General features: G+C 31.0%; 1 protein-coding gene and 1 pseudogene across 5 annotated transcripts in view; both read left to right on the top strand.

Moving 5' to 3' along the window:
- The window catches only part of Ipk1 (Inositol phosphate kinase 1), a 375,197-nt gene that overhangs the window by 225,614 nt on the left and 135,921 nt on the right, over positions 1-13,662 (top strand). Inside the window, exon 1 of one of the 5 annotated variants that reach the window (XM_076315768.1) lies at positions 4,214-4,349. The exons of the other annotated variants lie outside the window; for them this stretch is intronic. The gene's annotated coding sequence lies outside the window, so the exon portion shown is untranslated. Of the gene's footprint in view, positions 1-4,213; positions 4,350-13,662 lie in introns of those variants that run through there. 5 annotated transcript variants of the gene reach the window in all.
- Positions 3,401-3,867, top strand: LOC143149620 (histone H3-like; annotated as a pseudogene).

Below are 13,662 nucleotides of genomic sequence, written 5' to 3'. Positions count from 1 at the left end.
ATTGTCGACAGAGAAAACTGACATCTTTTACCCTGACGCCACTGCTCAATTTAAAAAATACTGTAACTATTCTGTAATTATACACAATGATGAAACTTTAACTATAAATAATTAAAAAACTATCACCCAAGAGAACAAAAATTCATAATATAATAAAAAACGTCAACCAATCGATGGAAAAAGACAGCATCCCGACCAAGGACTGGTCGTATTAAAATTATTCGAGAAAATATCTTAGCAAAAGAATGACACAATTGTACTGCCACGACAAAATTATTGACCGTATACAAAATGAATGTACAGAAACAGAATTACAAAAACAAAAATTCGACATAAAATCATAAATGATAACATAAATGATACGATAAACTATCTTAAATAAATAAATATATATAAGAAATGACTCCGTAGTCGATGCAACACAACACACATGTATACAAAGAAGAAGAAAAATGTTTGTATTTGTCATTGTATCTTTATACAAACGTTACCAATTGGTTAGCGATGTTTCTACATGGCACACGTTATTCTGAACAACTTCAAATTTCGTATAATTAAAAATAGTTCGGATGAGGTTCTGTTCGAATTTATTTTCACTAGGAAATCTAAGCCAATGCAGTGGTGATATTCTTTCGAACTTATAATGAAAAATAACAATTTTCATTACTGGCAACTTATTCTGCACGCGCAGCTTATCTTTCTCAGCTGTCTACGACCGAATGCAGGGAGGCCAAGGCTCACTTGCTGCTGTTTTGTCTCGCTCATTCGCGGTGCATCCCGTTTATTCTCCTCGTCGAACCGTACGTGCCAGCCTCGGTCCAGAGTTGGGTACAGTTTTATTTAGATAACGGAAAAGAAACAACGTTTTAATGAAATAAATTTTTATTTCTGACGCATTAGACACTTTTTATAGACTGTAATCCATATACCATTACCATTTAAAATAAAATTTTAAATAATTATTATTTTGAGAAATGAATTAAACGAATCGGTTTAGCTTCGAAGAGTTGATAAGGTGTTTCAGAGAAATTATTTTACGAGTCATAAAATCATCTACGCTTTTTTAAATGGAATATGGTAGGCATTGTTCTTCATACAATCCGATTCGAAGACATCAAGGAATTCAATCACTTAGAATGATACAACGTTAAAGTTGCATCCTTTTTAACACCTTGTTAGCCCTTCGAAACTAGGTCAATTCATGTTATTCTTCTTTTTGTAGTAATAATTATTTAAAATTATATTGCGAGCAATTATAATATACTACAACCCGGTGTATGTATATAAGTGTCTCAGAATTTTTTGGTCAATCTGTGCTGATATTTTTTATGACTAAAAATATAAAAAAATATTAGATAAAGATAAACTTGAGATGTTTTACTAGTAATTCAAATGCTTGATGGAATTTTTAAATTGGGATGTACTCTTTATCAAGTAAATATTTCTCTTTAAAATAATAAAACGTGTTTGAAATAATATTATTAAACAAATTTCTTTCATAGAAAACTAATTTTCGTAGATGAAGTAATCAGTGTTTGTGACTTACAGATAATAGATTTGTTTTGTATTATCATCAAATTTTGAAAAATATAAAATACAATTTTCACCTTAAGCGTAAATGGATTAAAGAAGCATTGTATATCGCAAGTTCAAAGTATCGATCACCGGTGACTGATTTTTATGTACCTAGCTCACTATGAAAGAGATACACCTGTTGCGAATAAAATGTGTCAGAATGTCCTTTTATGCTGAACGCGGAATTGGAACACATGCATCGAGGTAATTTCAAACTTTTTACATTTATTTTGGCATAGAATTATAATCGTTTTTACGTTTTTATGTTTCGTAAATGATAAAATGTTAATTTTAACGAATAAATTATTATTAACTACTTAAATTTCAAGTTATGAATTAAAAAAGAAAAATATATCGAACGTCTTTTCTCGCGAAACTTGTTTCAAATGCAAAGTCAAAAGACTGGTATCTCGTATTTATAATTACGATGTACGTAATTAACAAAATTTGATCTAAATAACGAGTAACGCGTTTATCCTGAATTGCGAATAAACTTTTATCGAAATAGAAATGAATGTAGATAAATGTATATTATTGAGAGAAAAGTTTATTCACATAAAGGTTTATCCTAATAGTGTAGATAGGTGATTTTAGGTCAGGTTGTTGAACAGTAAAATTCATTGAATTTCATCGTTTTATCTTGCTTCCATAAAGTGCAATGTTTTTATTCTTTACTCCAGTACGATGAATAATGTCGTTAAATAAATAAGTATAAAGAAATAAAAGCATTAAATACTTATTTCTCATGAAAATGAGAAAACTATTACGTACTTTACGTGCGCATATTAATGATGTATATGTATGTGAGTGGTATTTGTGCGATAGTACGTATATACTGTGTGTTATGTCGTATATAACTATGGTATGTGAAATATGTACCACACACACAACAAATATATATCACTCGTATATAATACACATATACAATATAAAACACCTAACGTTCGTACTAGCACATAGATACTACATAAATGTTATGGAATATACCTACATACTGTGAAAATATTACATAATAATATGCATACATTATTATACATAATATATACATATATGTGTATTATATAAACTCGTATATAATACACATATACAATATAAAACACCTTGCGTTCGCACTAACATATAGATGCTACATAAATGTTATAAAATGTACCTACATACTGTAAAAACTACATAAATGTTACATACATAATTTACTCTGTGGTCATACATTTGGAGAAATCAAGCACATCGTGCTTTTTACAGATGAAAGCGTCCATTATTGAAAATCAATAAAATCACCTATCTTTCGATGAATTTGTTGCAATGTTGTACATTAATTCTCGTTGTTGATTTACTCTTAAGTTTGTAATAAGTGACGTAAAGGGAAACATAGAAGTGTCGGTCAACCTAAATATGTATTTGCATTATATAAATGCTACGGATACTAGCGATATATTTAAATATCATACGATTATTAAAAAATGACCAATAATAATCTGTACACATATAAAGATATAGATATAGTGTACATATAAACACAACGGTTCATTAGCACAACATGTCTTACATGTACGGTAGAGCACAATATCGTGCGCGATGGTCGAGGCTGGTTACAATTAAAAAGACGTGACCAACGTACAAATTTCGTGTATCTTGAAGTAAAACAATAAACTTGATCGGTGCGCAAAATAATCGAATACGCAAATATTTAATTTATACTTTTCAAATATTTGAATCCTCGAAGAAAAATTGAAGTACGTAGTATGTAGGTTCAGCCTTTCTTGTATTTTTTTAATCGAGTTTTGCTAAAAGTACTATAATACTTCTGTACCGTTCTTGAATCTAAATGACTCGTACCAAGCAAACTGCAAGGAAAAACTTACTGGTAGTAAAGCACCTCGAAAATAGTTAGCGACCAAGGCTGCACGTAAAAGCGCACCTGCAATCGGAGGAATGAAAGAACTCCAACGTTATCGACCAGGAACTGTTGCTCTTCGTAAAATCCATAGATATCGGAAGAGCACTGAACTTTTAACTCGAATATTACCGTTTCAACAACTTGTCCGTAGGATCGCGCAAAATTTCAAAACTGATCTTCGTTTCCAAAGTTCGGCAGTTATGACTCTCCAAGAAGCTAACGAGGTATACCTCGTTGGTCTTTTTGAAGATACAAATCTTTGCGCCGTTCATGCGAAGAGAGTAACCATCGTGTCGAATAATATTCAACTGACGCACAAAATACGTGAAGAGGAGCTTAAATTCTTTTTACGTTTAAAACTTTTTACGACGATGGTGTTTGATTCCATCGATTAAATTTTGGTTGCCTCTTGTTGAAACGGGCGTCGTATCGCAATAACGAATTGTTTCGAAACAGTTTCTTCGCTTTTATCGCGCGTTAATGTACATACATAGAAACATACGATCCCACGGCGTCCTCGTTGACCTTCGTTGTTACTTGAACCGTTTCGGGAACGAAAAAAGCATACAAATGCTACAAGGCGTCTGCAGGGCGTCAATTAATCATCCTCCGAGCTACTTCTTTTTAATAGCCAAGAATTAACATCGTGCACGGTCACAACAAGCACAATGCGTCATAGTTTCGCGAATGGAAATTGCGGCTCATAATAGTAGGACACGGTCGGTGCACAGTTCTGCCGGTGGAAACTAGGTTCGTTTCAGTGAACACGCGTCTTTTGTGTCAATGTTGAGAAGCAGATTTCGGATCGTGTACCGTAACGGTATACATATATTCTGCATGGCAGTGTCAGTCAGTGATGGGATCGATACTACAGTCGGTATGGAATCAATACTATCGATATCAATCCGTAAATCATAATCTACACGCAGTATTGTACGAGACAATAGAAACACTGTATAATTTTTCTGCACAATGGATCTGAAAATAAAATAAATAATGTTTAATGATATCTCATTCGAATTTGGTGTCGTTAAAGTATTCGTATTATTGTATGTTCCATTGGAAGATGGAATTTGGATAGCAATAGAGTTTATCATGTGAGCAAAATGTTATTGGTCCGTTATAACGACAGGTATAATTTCAGGTATGATTTTGGATGAAAATTCGAAAATACGCAACGAATAATTGAAAATTGACAATGAAACGACAAAAAGTCATAATAAAATTACATTTCAACTACCGTTGTTTAACTGTGAAACTAAACCCAATTGAACTCATTTGAGCGCGAATTAAAAATTACGTAGTCTTGGGTAATACGACTGGTTTAACGATATGAAAAATTTATTCTTAGAGACAACGAGACGAATAATTGCAGAAAAACGAATAATTATATCCACCATGAGATAGTTTATCCGATTAAGTATTAATTTCCTTTTTAAGTGTATTTTGTATTGTTTTCATATATTTCCATGTTTTTAAATACATTTTCAATTTTATTGCTTTATTTGATATTTTTATATATTTTTTCTTGTTAACATAGCGCAAATAAAATTAAACCGATTCGTTGCTCTTTATATAAATACATAATTTAATTGTATGTATTTGAGAGCTTTTTACCAATACGACCCTACCACAGTCGTGTAGTTTTCTTCGGAACCATTTTATCGAAATAACCATAGAACACTCTATACTTGCGTTTTAATGAAGAAATACACTTAATATTTTGTTATATCGCTTTTAGAAATTGAAATTGCTTTATTTTCTACATTTTTTTTATCTTACATCTTAGGCCCTGTTTATTAACTACTCTGGAGTGTCTCAATTTTGCTTCAATTTCAAAACACAAATATTCTTTTTTTACACCGATCCACAGGTCATTAGCAACGACTTGATTCTGTTTTCTTTCTTGCAATCGGTTATATTTTATACTAGATGTTAATTTTAGGTATTTTATATGTGTTTTTGTAACGTCAGGACCGTTGGTGATACTTTGTATTTTGTTTTTGAGCGTAGAATACATCTTATGTATTCGAATAGTAGATGGTCCGTCGATATAATTTGGTTACAAAGATTACACATTGGTCGTTTTGTTTTTCCAAATAGATATTCATATATGAATCTACAGTGTTCTGTTCTAAGCCTCGTAATAATTACCCTATCTTCTTTGTCTTTACATTGTTGATGGATATTGTTTGGTAAAAGTTTTGTGTTATTTTATGTGTTTTAGTTTTTTTGGAAGCGTTTCATATTTTATTACGTGTGAGTTTTTCGGCATGGTATAATGCGAGAACTAGATCTTGGTATGGGATTTGTTTCGCATGCTATCCGATGAAAATGACGTTGCTTCTGTGGCAACTATGTCAGCTTCCTCGTTACCTATAATTCCCTGGTGAGATGGGTCCCAGGCGATAATTATGTGTTTGTCATTGTTAGTAGTGAGGTCTGTAAAAATATGCTGAATATTTAGGATGACTTCATGTTTGGAGTCGACTATTTATATTTTTTGTTACTTTGATCACGCTGAAGGAGTCTGTAAATATGATGAAAAATTGGGCGTTGTTGTTCTGTATACAGTGAAGAGTTTTGAGAACTGCATAAGCTTCTCCCATGAAAATGAATGCTACTTTTGGGAGATGGAATTTTTTGGGCACGATCTTACAGGTGGTGAAAAATTCAACTCCCTGGTCAGTTTTAGATGCACCGATGGATATTTTTCGATGATTTGGATATTTATTGCGTAATGATTGAAAGTTAGTTTTGTTTTCGATATCACTTATTTCGTTTTTGGAATATTATGCGAGATCGACATTTGTTTCAAGGATTTTTAAGGCCCAAGGAGCTGTTTTCTTCCACTTTCGTAAAATATTGGGTTGTTCGAAAAGTCATTTCGTTTTCGAAAATGGAGAATATATAATTTAATAAAATGTTTATACGCTCTAAAAAAATTGTGTTTCATTTCACCAAAAAAAAAACGAAATGACTTTCCGAACAACCTAATAGTTAGTCTAGATATACGTACATCTGTACGTATTAGATGTACAGATCTAGTGGACTTGGCGATTTTATCATAGAATGGCTTTGGTAATTCAGGTTTTTTGATAAATGGGTACATATATGTATTTGTAAATATGTTGTTGTAAGTTGTGTTATTTGAAGTAAAATAGATACATTTTGACTATTTATTTTAAGCTTAGATATTTCTTTCTTTGTTCTAACGAAGTTTCCTTGGATTCAAATAGTACCATGTTCATTAGACCACTCTTGTAGTTTTCGGTAGCTACTCTTAAAGCAGCACTTTATATTAGGCCGATCATTTTTAATGTGCTGGATTGTACCAAATTGTAAACTATCGAACAATAGTCTAACTTAGATCTAATTAGTTCCTGACAGGCCTTCGTGATAACTTCTTGATCAGCTTTCGAATTAGTGTACTTCAAGACTTTTATGATGTTCATTTTTTTCGTACATGTTTGTTTTGTACTGTCTAGATATTCTACATGTAGCAGCCACGTTAGTTTGTGGTCACGAATAAACCCGAGTATTTTAATATTGTCTACTTCTTCAATTTCATTGTTCTGTATATCAAATTTTGGTAGATTTTAAATCTGTTAGCGTGGTCTGGAAAATATAATAAAATTTGGTTTTTTAGGGAAAAAATTAAGCGTGGGTTTCTCAGACCTACTCTTTCTACTTTCTTGTAGGACTTCTGTGGTTCTGGTTAGTCTTTTTTCACTACCAGTTAGTGTTACGTAGAAAAAATTTGTTTCCAGGAGGCAAATGATAGCTGAGTTTTGTTTTTTAGGAGAACCTATAGATGTTCGAAGTGTGTTGTGTAAAAGCCATTTATGTCCCACCGAATTATACGTTTCATTTATATTTCGGAAGAATCGCTCTCTATTTCCAATGCTCAATTTATGGTTAGTTTCGATAGATTATCTGAGTTATTTTTTTTGCGTAGTCACATTTTCTTCCCACGATGATAAAATTCAAGAATGTATTATGCTAGGTTCGTTAAGATTGTTGTTATCTCCCTGATACTTTCTAACGATAAATTGAACGGTTTTACTTTTCTCTTGTCATCTAATTAGCAACGATGACACTTTATACATAGTACTGTCGACAAGCTTGGTGTTTGATGGTTTAATTATCCTAGCATTTACAAATCGTACATTCTCGAACTGCTACTCAAGTATCAGTAAAACGTTTACTTTTTAAGACTGGAATTTATATTGAATGATCAACGATCACAATTGAAGTGTGACATTGTAGACAATATCGTGGTAGTACAAGCAAACGAGTCTAGCGTCTAAGTCTGGAAAATGATTATATATTTGATAACTTTATTGAAAAAATCTTTTTCAATAATATCATTATTTTATTACACTGTACTACTACTACTGTCACTAGAAACATATAATATAACTTGGTTAAGATACTTCGCACAGTGACCATTTTTTGGTACTGGGTTATAGTAACGCAGCAATTAGTCTTTGTTATCTAGTCCTCGTAACCCGTTTCAAGCGAGTTAATCGGCTATCTAGCAACACTCGGGAACCGTTCTCTCGCGGTACTACGAGTTACTATAACTTATAGGAGCCTTTCTTGGTTAACCGGGTTACGGTTCGAGTTAGACGGTGAGTTAGAATCCTTGCCCTGGACACTGCGTAACATGCTATAGTAATATTTCGGGTATTGATAAAATTCGTTGCTCAGATTCGTGATCATTGTACGATAACTTACGCCCCTACATATGTGCAACGAGTAAGAATACGAATACATTTAGGATTCATTGTAATATATATTTAGATATCAACTTCGATGTATATTTCATGGTTCCTTGAAAGTATCAATTGTAAATTTATTCACGCCTCAAAGTGAGCCTTCGTGGAACGTAACATTGCATTTTAATATTGTATTTTTTTGACCGTATAGTTTTTATATTTTAGTTGCATCACTAGTTAATAATAAGTATAACTGTAGAAGATTTAGTCTAAAATTTTCGGCAGCTAATTATGGTATTTTATAAAGAAAAAATCAAGTCGACTAATTTCAAAGGAGATCGTAACGATTATGGCGACGCGGAGCGCCCTCTCTTGGTGGGTTTGGGCTTCGAGTGAAACGGTGGTCGTGTATCGCCATAGAAGGAACGAAGAATGAAACAGAAACTTTCTTGAGAGTGGACTATACAGAAGAGTTAAGAAAGACGAATGGATTCTGAGATAAAAAAAAAAAAGGAGAGAGCGTTTTAGGAAGTATTTTAATACCAAAATAATGACAGTAGTAACGCAATAATGGTAATCCTCCGCAAATGAGATTCGATATTGTTAAACACTGTGTGGAATCGTTACGTCAGTTTCAGGTGAAAGGAAGTGAGACGATATATGAGTCAAGAGGAAACGAACAACGTGTGTAAAAATATACTCTTTTATCGAGAACTTTCTTTCTGCCTCATAGGAATCTTCGAATTCGCATTTAACGAGGAACATAATTGCGCACTATCGAGGTATTCAACTAAATACGTGAATTCGTACTAATATTCTGTATTTGAGATATTTTTTCTCGATGTATTTATTTTATAATAATCATAATGGATTAATTGTCTCTTAGTATGATAAAACTAGATTTGAATTTTCAAACAAATTGAAAATAAAAGTTTCATTGTGCATAGTATTTATAAAAAATACAAATAAAACTTCTTGTGTAACGCGATACAACGAATATGTTACAACTTATTATGTTACTGGCTGTAAGTATGATATTTAGAATGTTACATTGTGACAATCATCGTGGGAGAGACTGTAATGAAAGTCCTGAAATAGCTGAATTCCACGAAATTTTTACATCTGTTCTACGAGAATGAGATTTGATTTTTAAAATAGTATTATCAGGAATTGAAAACAGTTATATCGGTTTTATTTCTTAAAACAGTTAAAAGAACCAAAATAATTTTGAAACAGTTACGAATGAAAACGGTTTTAGCCTATATCAGTATTGTTTAAGGTTCTACAGGAACCGATATTATTGTTTCTAAAACGATCCGATAACGGTTGTATATCGGTTATAACACATATATTGAATAAGTATCAATAATAAATCAATAAACATTATTGTTTATTAATTCGTTTATTAATTTTGGACGTAATCATCGTTCATCGTTGCTATTATTTTTTTACAATTTATTTTAAATTAATCATAATATAATTTCTCACATTTGAAACTGCCACTGCGTATTTCAAAATATTCGTGAACAATACTTGCACTTTTTGCCACCCATTCGGTTAATAACTTTTCTTTCTTATTTCAAATTTTTTATTTCAATACTTCGGTTGATACAGAAAGAATCAAATAAAAAATTAGGATGATAGGATATAGGTAATATCGATTTTGTAAAACTAAAATCGAAACTGACATTGATATAAATCAGAACCTTTTTCCCATAACTGTTATGAAACCTTTTCGGTTTTTCACAATTGTTGTAGTCAGAACCATATATAATAATTTGAAACACTTATTGTCAGAACGGTTTCAATGTCTAGTTATTTTACTAACGAAAAGAATTTTTTAAATAAAATTATCACGAGAACAGATAATGTTCCTTTAACATTAACCGTACTGGCACATTATGTATCCATATTCTTACCATAGCCAGTCATTCGATTGGTACTTTGAAATAAAGTATTTTTGCCAAAGGAATACAGGTGATATTGAACATTATTAGAATTTACATAAAGTTAAATGAATGAACGAACTAATAATTAATGTACAATTTTAAATTAAATTTTAAAACGGTTATTTTAAACGTCAATTTTAGCAGAATTTTCCAAAATTGAAGTAAACTCTTTCTCTCTATACGTGATTAAAACACTTATTCCAATTAAACAGAAATATAGATTTCCTTTATTTAAAGAATATAGTTTTTCTATACACTGATCGAGAAAAAGTGCAACATTTGATAGAACATTAAAAATGGTCATACAGTGTCTTATTTAACCCTTGTTGAACGGCACTTGGATCGGTACTTGACGACGAACGTGCGTCACTTGTTTATGGTAGAGTTATAACAAGGTGAGCGTGTCACAAGAAAATGTACTTCTAATAGCGTTCACCGTGACTTCTGAATGAAAAGGTATATTTGATTTCATTCAGAATATTATTATTTTAGAATTTGTTTTACTTTTTTTTAAACGATTATCGTAATTTTTTTCGTCAATATCTGAGAGAATAGAATAATTATTTGCTAGAAGTGAGACATTTGCTAATCTGATAGGCAGCGAAAGTAATCGTATCAGTGAAGTTTCATCCGATGAAGTGTTCTCGAACTATTGTGGAAACTTACGAAACGTCATGTTTCGCGTTGAAAAATATCAAGAAAACATTTAAGGTTTCATGCATACACGTGTTAGCGATGATGACAAATAGAAAATACAATATGATATTTGCGAAAAACACACATACATATATGAGTATGTAATACGTAGCTAACTTGTGAAGAAACGTATTTCATATATACTCTTCACCGCTGACTTGAAGTCTTGTGATATAGAGAAATAATAGATAAAGAGATAATGAAAAACATGCGACAGAAAAAGCCCTATTGGTATAGATGCAACATATTATTATTATACAATTGTTATATCTAATACAGGACAACAATTTTTGCTAGATTTTTACAATATGCTAGGAAAGCATTGGTTATACAATGATCAGTAGAAGTAAGTAAAATTCTTTTCAGGGACAAAAATAATTTAATAGAAATTTAATTTAGAAATAGATAAAAATGAATTTTTATTCATTTCAAAAGAAGTTATATAGATGTGTTATATAAATGTGTTGCCACGATTTTTCATGAAATTACTACTACTATGATATTTTATCAAAAGAAAAAAACTTCTTCGCAGTAAAACAATTGGAACATTTTCCGACTTTGAACCATTGTGCGACGTAGCGAACGTCGCGATTATTTTATCACATTGTTAATAGATCAACTGATTTTGCTAACAGCGTTTAGCGTTTAGTGAATATTTTGTTTCATTTTATATGGACTACAAAATGAGTATAAGCGGATTTATATTATTTTTAATAAATACAATTTAGTTCTTTTCGCTATAAATCATTTTCAAAATATTAATAATCATTTCACCTATGTATTCATTTTTTCAATACGAGCAATTTATCGAATAATTGGAAAAATATTAATAATCATTTCACCTATATTAAATTGTATTCATTTTTTCAATACGAGCAATTTATCGAATAGTTGGAAAAATATTAATAATCATTTCACCTATATTAAATTGTATTCATTTTTTCAATACGAGTAATTTATCGAATAATTGGAAAAATATTAATAATCATTTCACCTATATTAAATTGTATTCATTTTTTCAATACGAGCAATTTATCGAATAGTTGGAAAAATATTAATAATCATTTCACCTATATTAAATTGTATTCATTTTTTCAATACGAGCAATTTATCGAATAGTTGGAAAAGTATTAATAATCATTTCACCTATATTAAATTGTATTCATTTTTTCAATACGAGTAATTTATCGAATAATTGGAAAAATATTAATAATCATTTCACCTATATTAAATTGTATTCATTTTTTCAATACGAGCAATTTTTCCAACAGTAGTACCTAAACCGTAAGCAAACTTTTCTGTTTATGAATACTTTATTGAGAGGCTACGCCGATGCACCTTGCTACGAATTCGTTCTCGCTCGAACTTAGGATCGCTGTCTTCGTCACCGTCTTCGGCCAACAACTTCTTGCTTGCAATCGCAGGAGCAACAACGGACTACGGGCGAAGCATCGATGTAAACAACTTATGCCTTCTTTTGCCTGTAATACAGTACTTGTACTGACTTATAAAATGTAGCTAACAAAGAGCAGAATAATATCAACATGCTGTAATACATTGGTTCAAAACATCAACTGTTTCTTTTGTACTGTTCTAATTTAATATCAATTTTGATTTTTCCTTATACCCGTCACTTATTCTTTTATCGTGATCTATAGTATTTACAAAGACAACATTCAGTTTTTAGGGAATATTAGACACTGTTGTGGTATCCTTAGTAAGATGAAAAAGAACTACATAGGTACATTATTTGTTTCTTTTATTATAGATAATTTCATTCTATTTTTTCTAATTACGCAAATTTGGTTAGTTTGTTTATTTTTTGTGCTATATCAAATACAAATGTATGTATTTGCAAAAGCAAATTACAGTGCAAAAAGTGTTCGATTTGATCCTTGGATAAGAGTGATGGATAATTTTCAGAGCGAGTAATTGTACGTATACAGTTTAATTAGTTGAAACAATGGATTGTAAATTACGCAAATTGGAATGTGCAGAAGAGTAAAAACCCATTAAAAATAAGGTATTAAGAAATTCTTTGGAAATTTTCGGCGTGTATATTTGCACTTTTTAAAATTATCGATCAAACTGATGTTTCACATTAAAAGAAACTTTTAAATATGTCGGTGCAGTATACCGAATTTCGCATGGTTACTCAATTTTAGCCAGAACATCAGTCAAAAGATTCAAAGATTATATATGGACTGTTGTGAAACGTCTAGTTCCTATTGATGATGTGAGTAAAAGTCAAACTAATTACCATTAATTATCATACATTTTCGAATACGATAAATAAACTTGACTTTTCGATTGTCTGTACAAAAAAAAAAAATCTTTAGAAAAGAAAGAATTTCCTTCATTCTCGTATACTCGTCGATTTTATAAAAAATATGGATAAGTATACAATACTTTATTTAATTGTAATTTTTATCATCCTTATATTTTCTCAAATTTATCTTTTGTCTAATGAGTGAAATTCGGTAATGCTTCACCTAATAGTACGAAAGTTTTTTTACGCTTCTTGCTTTATTTGTCTTGGAAATTATATTCGTGAGTAATCTCAAAAATTTCTTAATTATTGTGTTTTCTTTTCTAAGAAAATTATTCGTGCTAGCAATATTTGAGGACTTGAACCTCTAAAAGTACCCATTATATGTTACGACGCATGTTGGGACAAAATTTGATATATTACACCATTGATCGTGAAATTGAAACACACGACTGTTTTGTTCTTTTTTTCAAGGTTTACAATTTGAATAAATAAATACGCATTGAATTTTCTCGGATGTTTTCGTTACAAAGGATGCACTGAAACATGAAACAA

Source organism: Ptiloglossa arizonensis, chromosome 7 (assembly GCF_051014685.1).
Source record: "Ptiloglossa arizonensis isolate GNS036 chromosome 7, iyPtiAriz1_principal, whole genome shotgun sequence".
In the NCBI taxonomy this organism is placed as follows: Eukaryota; Metazoa; Arthropoda; class Insecta; order Hymenoptera; family Colletidae; genus Ptiloglossa; species Ptiloglossa arizonensis.
This window is presented reverse-complemented; position numbering and strand designations above follow the sequence as displayed.